Below are 7723 nucleotides of genomic sequence, written 5' to 3'. Positions count from 1 at the left end.
AAGTGAGTGCATCAAAGTCTATATCAACACAAAAATAAAATGTCTCTAAGCATTATTATTAGTTGAGACCTAACGGTTATGATGGCCAAAGGAGAGCTCTCAGAATGATGTAAAAGTCCTTCTTACATTAGTAACGAGGGGGTGGGGGTGCAATCTACCAATTTTATGTTTTTATTTTAGCAATAAAATAAGGTTAATTTGTGTGGTTTTCAGTAGAATGAACTTGTTTTATTAATGTTAATGGAGAGTTGAGGTTAGGGGAGAATTGTGACATTTTTAAAAATACATGAGCTGTATCTTGTTGACTCTTAAATGACTAATTTTATTTTATTTTTTAAAGATTTTATTTATTGGAGAGAGCACGCATGAGCTGGGAGGAGGGGCAGAGGGAGTGGGGAGGAGGGACGGAGGAAGAAGGAGAGGGAGAAGTAGACTCCCTGCTGAGCAGGGAGCCCAATGCTGGGCTTGATCCTAGGATCCCAAGATCATGACCTGAGCCGAAGGCAGATGCTAAATGACTGAGCCACCCAGGAGCCCCTGATTTATTATTATTGTATTCATAATATTATTAGATGAACATTTAACAAAGTATTTTGTAGTGCAGTTTTCTTCATTTATATACAAAATTGCTTGGGGTTTTTTCTTTTTCTTTTTCTTTTTTTTTTTTGGTGGTTTTTTGGAAATCTGGATATATCCATGGGTGTCACATAGGTAAATATCCATCCTCTGTGATAATGTGACATAATAATTAAGAAGCAATGCTATTCTCCTTAATATCCTCAAGGTCGGGGCACCTGGGTGGCTCAGATGGTTAAGCGTCTGCCTTCAGCTTAGGTCATGATCCCGTGGTCCTGGGATCGAGCCCTCCATCGCTTCTCCCTCTGCCTCTGCCTCTCTCTCTCTGACTCTCATGAATAAATAAATAAAACATTTAAAAAAAATATATCCTCAAGGTCTTTGGGATAGTTCAGAAATCACTGAATGTTGATAGAACTTTATAATTTTAAATTTCTTAGAGACTTAAAATCCAGGCTACTATTGGGATACCACAAGCATCTATGAATACATCATTCTGGTTACTAAGTAGCATCTTCATTCCCTTCCTCTGCTGTTCAGGCTGCTGCATGTGTTTGTATAGGCGTGGTGATGCCTCCTCTGGGTACCCAAGTCAAACTCATCAGTTCTGTCAAAATAACTGTACCAGTGCCAAGAATTCTTTGTACTGTCAGTGACTCAACAAGGTTTCAGTGAAATGGTCCCTTTAGTTCTTCTTCTTTTATCACAGCCCCCTTGGGCTAGAACCCTGGCCTGAATCTCTAGGAGCAAGGATGGATGAGAGGCTATTATAACAGGTACTCAGAATTACCCTATCCCTCGGACACTAGCCCAGTTGCCTATTTGGAGATAATTCTTCATGAATTTGGCATTTCTATACATATGGTGAGTAAAGCCCTGACTGCCCTTTGTTCTGGGGTATCTCTTCAAGATGTTTGCTTGGCAAATACCCTAAGAAGACAGAAATAGTATCTTTTGGAGCAAAGAGCAAACAAGCTTATTGTCCATTATAAAAGGTTCAGGGGCACCTGGGTGGCTCAGTCATTGAGCGTCTGCCTTCGGCTCAGGTCATGATCCCGGGGTCCCGGGATCGACCCCCGCATCGGGCTCCCTGCTCCGCGGGAAGCCTGCTTCTCCCTCCCCCACGCCCCCTGCTTGTGTTCCCTCTCTCGCTGTGTCTCTCTCTGTCAAATAAATAAATAAAATCTTAAAAATAAATAAATAAATAAAAGGTTCAGATTCCCTAAGCTGAAGATGGTTCCTGTCCTATAACGCAACCCACTGCATGTGCAGGGTATTAGGACTCTATAAACGAGTGTCTTCCTCCTCCCAAGAAAGCTGATATTCTAGATACCTGCTATTGCCATAATAAACTCTCCTTCATCTCTGACTCAAGAGTCTCATATCTTCTACCAACATGCATGAGGCAGGCTAATTTTTTAGCTTGCAAGTAGGGTAAAATCTCAAATCATTTACAGTTCTTGACGTTGCCTTAAACGAAATGCACGAGCTTTGACTCCTAGAAGCCTTCTTAGTCGCTCATGTAAATATATCCTCAGGTAAACTGGCTCCACAGGGTTCTAGATAGGCCCTTCCCTGGCTTAATCTTAGCGTGAACAGAGCAAAGGCTCAATCCAGGACCCCTACACAACTCTACAAGTGCGAATTGTTATTGTAAGTCAGGCTCTTTTTTATACTATGCTTGAAATATACTTCTGCTTTATTCTGCCACTTTATATTCCATGGGTCCATGAAGCTTTTTCTGAGTACCCCTGCTGTGTTAGATCTTACCCCCTTGCATTCAACAGAACTTGAACTCCTAATTAAGGACTAAGTATTAGCTAATGACTAATGAAGGATAGTCAGAAGAAAGGCAGGCAGGGACAACAGGCCCCTGCCCTAATAGGAAACCACCCTTAAAAGGATTTTATACCACCCTGGAAGGAGCTCTCCACCCTTTCCCATGTGAACAACCACCTGATAGTAGACGAGCCTGTGGACAAAAACCTGATTGGGTGACAGACCCATAGAGGGTTAATCAGATTAAAACAGCCTTCTAGCAAGCCCATAAAAACCTAGACTTAGGACTCAAAGCTAATTTCTTTGAGTCAAAAAAAAAAAAAAAAAATTAACATACCATAAGTGTTGACTGAGCTTATTTCCTGGCTTGAAATGGAAACTTACGAAGGTCAGACATAAATGTAAAATGAAAATACCTATTTACTAATAATCCAAATAGCATTCTTATCATTAGGATTCTGAAGAACAGGGGCACCTGGGTGGTTCAATGGGTTTAGCATCAGCGGCTCAGGTCACAATCCCAGGGTCCTGGCATGGAGTCCAACGTCGGGCTCCCCGCTGATCGGGGAGTCTGCTTTTTCCTCTCCTGCCCCTCCTCCCCGCTTGTGTCTCTTGCTCACCCCCTCTCTCTCTCTCTCAAATAAATAAAATCTTAAAAAAAAAAAAAAGGATTCTGAAGAACATAAGCCTAAAACAGAAGTTTAAGACCATTTAAATTTCTGGGGCAGTGCCTAAAGCAATTCTCTTGACAGCCCATGGTACCCCCTTTATATTTCCTCCTTACCCTTTCACTTAGGAACAACTCAGGATCTTTCCTTCTACACGTTATTGGACATTTTCCTCTCCCCTCTTTTTCCAGATCTTATTCCCACTTTCTCTAACCCCACTATGGACTGAATTATTTCCCCTCAAAAATTCATATGTTTGAGGTAGGAGGGTGATGGGCATTAAGGAGGGCACTTGATGTTATGAGCACTGGGTGTTATATGCAACTGATGCATCACTAAATTTTTCCTTTGAAACTAATAATAAATACACTTTATGTTAACTAAATTGAATTAAAAAAAATTTTTTTTAATTCATGTGTTGGGGCACCGGGGTGGCTCAGTCAGTTAAGAATCTGCCTTTGGGGGCGCCTGAGTGGCTCAGTTGGTTAAGCGACTGCCTTCAGCTCAGGTCATGATGCTGGAGTCCCAGGATCGAGTCCCGCATCGGGCTCCCTGCTCAGCAGTTAGTCTGCTTCTCCCTCTGACCTTCCTCCCTCTCATGCTCTCTCTCTACCATTCTCTCTCTCTCTCTCAATAAATAAAAAATCTTAAAAAAAAAAAAAAAAGAATCTGCCTTTGGCTCAGGTCATGATCCCAGGGTCCTGGGATCAGGCCCTACATTGGGCGCCCTGCTCAGTGGGGAGCCTGTTTCTCCCTCTCCCTCTGCCCACTCATTCTCTCTCTCTCTCAAATAAATAATAAAATCTAAAAAAAAAAAATACTCAAAAAAAAATTCCTATGTTTAAGTCCTATGTTACCCTTAGCACCTCCGAATGTGACTATAGGGAATAGAGTCTTTAGGGGGGTGATTAAGTTAAAATTAGGTCATTAGTGTGGGCCCTAATCCAGTATGATTGGTGTCCTTATAAGAAAAGGAAATTTGGACACACACACAGGGAGAACATCATGTGAACATAAGATGGCCATCTACAAGCCAAGGAGAGGGGCCACAGAAGAATCCAACCTTGCCAACACCTTGATTTTGGGCGTCTAGCCTCCAGACCTGTAAGGAAATAGATTTCTGGTTTTGTAAGCCACCCAGTTTGTGGTACTTTGTAAGGAAATAGATTTCTGGTTTTGTAAGCCACCCAGTTTGTGGTACTTTGTATAGCAGCCCTACCAAACTAATCCATCCAGCCCTTTCCATCAGCTATACACTCAGTCTTGCTGTTTGCGCCCCACCCTTACCTGGCACCTTCTGTTTCCTCTGAGCCCCCATTTCAGTATTTGATTCAGCAAATCCTTTAAATTACAAATTATTTCTTTGAGGGCTACCATGAATCACTTTTCTTAATGACTCCATTTCCAGCAGATTACCCCATCATGCCACTTGAAGTTGTCAGCATTAGCAGGCAACTCAACACTGCTCTTGTCTAGCAAGATTGGTTTTCTGTCACTGTCTTTAAAAATAAGGAGAGGGGACTCTGGGTGGCTCAGTTGGCTAAGCATACAACTCTTGATTTCAGCTTAGGTCATGATCTCAGGGTCATGAGATTGAGCCCTACATTGGGCTCCACCACACTGGGCCCTTTCTGTAACCCCAATTATGAGAGAGATTCTTCTTTTTTTTTTTTAAAGATTTTATTTATTTATTTGACAGAGAGAGACAGCAAGAGAGGGAACACAAGCAGGGGGAGTGGGAGAGGGAGAAGTAGGCTTCCCGCGGAGCAGGGAGCCCGATGTGGGACTCGATCCCAGGACCCTGGGATCATGACCTGAGCCGAAGGCAGACGCTTAACGACTGAGCCACCCAGGCGCCCATGAGAGAGATTCTTTCTCTCTCTCAAAAAAATAAATAAATAAATAAAAAAATAAGTTAAAAAAAAGAAGAAGAATCTTTCCGGAAGTTTCCAGCAATGCTGTCCTGGAACTGAATTAACTAGTATTGGATTATTTGCCTATTGTTAGCAGGAAGGAGTAGATGAATATAGTTGGCTTAGAGTCCATCCCTGGAGCTGGGAATTTGACTAGCATCTGTAAGTCTCATGGGCTACAAGGGCAAGGGATGCCTGGACAAAGGATCTGTTAAGAAGGAGAAAGAGAAAAATGGACATTCAGTGGGCAACCAGCATTGTCCATTGTACCCAAAATACTGTTCTGACAAATTGATAATAACAGAGCTTACTATTCTAGATGCATTGTACGTATTATCTCATAAACAGCCCTGTAATAGATACTTTTAGTGTTCTTTTTTTTTAATAATTATGTTTATTTATTTATGTAATCTCTACACCCAGCGTGGACCTAGAACTCACGACCCCAAGATCAAGAGTAGCATACATTTCCAACTGAGGCAGCCAGGGGCCCCTATTCTTTTTTTAACTTCAATTTATTTAAACTAAAACAAAAACAGTTCACCCATTTCTCTCACCCTCCCACACCCGCCTCTGGCAACCACCAATCAATTCTCTGTATCTCTGTATATCTGTCTGACTTATTTCACTTGGTATATTGCCCTCAAGGTCCATCCATCAGTGTTGTCACTAATGGCAAGATTCCTTTTAATGGCCAAATAATATTTGTGTGTGTGTGTGTGTGTGTGTGTGTGTGTGTGTGTGTGTGCGACATATTCTTTGTCCATTCATCCACTGATGGAAACTTGTTATTTCCATGTCTTGGCTGTTGTAAATAATGCTGCAATAAACATAAAAGTGCATATATCTTTTAGAATTAATGTTTTTGTTTTCTTTGGATAAATATCTAGAAGTGGAAATCCTGGATCATATGGTAGTTCTATTTTTAATTTTTTGAGGGCGCTCCATACTGTTTTCCATAGTAACTGCACCAATTTACATTTCTACCAGTAGTGCACAAGGATCTCCTTTCTCCACATTCTTGCCAAAAACTTGCTATTTCTAGTCTTTTTGATTAATAGTCGTTCTAACAGGTATGAAGTGATATCTCCTTGTGATTTTGATTTGCATTTCCCTGATGATTACTGATGTTGAACATGTCCCTGTTGGCCATCTCTGTCTTTGGGAAAATGTCTTTTCAGCTTTTCTGTCTGTTTTTAATCAGATTGTTTGTTATTTTGCTATTAAGTTGTATGAGTTCTTTATCTATTTTGGATATTGGTCCCTTATGAGATATCTGATTTGCCAATATTTTCACGCATTCAGTAGGTTGCCTTTTCATTTTGTTGATAGTTTCCTTTGCTGTGCAGAAGCTTTTTAGTTTGATGTAGTCCCACTTGCTTATTTTTGCTTTTGTTTTTGCTTTTGGTATCTATTCTTATTCTACAAATGATGAAACTGAGAGCATTTAAGTGACTTGCATTAATATTGCACAGATGGGGTGCCTGGGTGGCTCAGTTGTTGGGCATCTGCCTTCGGCTCGGGTCATGATCGCAGGGTCCTGGGATCGTGCCCCACATCAGGCTCCCTACTCGGCGGGAAGCCTGCTTCTCCCTCTCCCACTCCCCCTGCTTGTGTTCCCTCTCTTGCTGTGTCTCTCTCTGTCAAATAAATAAATAAAATCTTTAAAAAAATATATTGCACAAAGATGAATTACTGACAGCTTTATGGTGATTTTATTAGCACAATCCATTTATTTGGGGGTGATGGGATGTGAAACTCAGAGTCGGTCCTTGTTTGATTTTTGTGGCTTGTATATAAGATCCTCCCCAAAGTAATAAAATATAATTTAAAAAATAATTCAAGTGGGGGCACCTGGGTGGCTCAGTCAGTTAAGCGTCTCTTGATTTCAGCTCAGGTCATGATCTCAGTCTCGTGATAATGGGCTCGAGTCAGGCTCTGCGCTCAGCACAGTGTCTGCTTGAGATTTTCTCTCCCTCTTGAGATTCTCTGCCCTCGCCCCGCTCATACATGTGCTCTCTGTCTCTCAAATAAATAATTGAAGTAATTTATTCATAATATGTAATGTGACAATAGCCAAAAGGTAGAAACAGCATGAATTCCCGTTGATAAGTAATGGATAAACAAAATGTGGTATATCCACACACTGGACTATTACTGGTCTTAAAAAGGAGTAAAGTTCTGACACATGCTACAACGTGGATAAACCTTAGAAACTTTATGTTAAGTGAAATAAGCCAGACTCAAAGGACATAGATTGTGTGATTTCATTTATATGAGATGCCTAGATTAGTCAAATTCATATAGATGAAAATAGAATGAATGGTAGTTATCAGGGTCTCCAGTTATTATTTAATAGGTAGAGAGTTTTAAGGGCACCTGGCTGGCGCAGTGGGAAAAGCATGCGGCTCTTGATCTTAGGATCATCGTGAGTCTGAGTTCCACGTTGGGGGGTTGGGCATAGAGATTACTTAAAGGAATAAAACCTTAAATTTTTTTTTAAAAAAATAGGTGGAGAGTTTTAGTTCAGGTGATGAAAAAGTTTGGGAGATGGATGATGGCGATGGCTGTACAACAGTGTGAATGTACTTGATGTCACTGAACTATACATTTAAAAATGGTTAAAATGGTAAATTTTATGTTATGGGTATTTTACCACAATTAAAAAAAAATGTATGTGGCAGAGACTATTATGATCTCAGACCCTCCCCACCACTCACCGAATGATAGGTGAGCCCATGGCTGCCTAGCTAGAGACATTTCCCAGCTTTCCTTGCAGCTCAATGT

This window comes from Eumetopias jubatus, unplaced genomic scaffold, assembly GCF_037043125.1.
Source record: "Eumetopias jubatus isolate StellerSeaLion01/CBP00866 unplaced genomic scaffold, mEumJub1_p1.0 scaffold_14, whole genome shotgun sequence".
NCBI lineage: Eukaryota > Metazoa > Chordata > Mammalia > Carnivora > Otariidae > Eumetopias > Eumetopias jubatus.
This window is presented reverse-complemented; position numbering follows the sequence as displayed.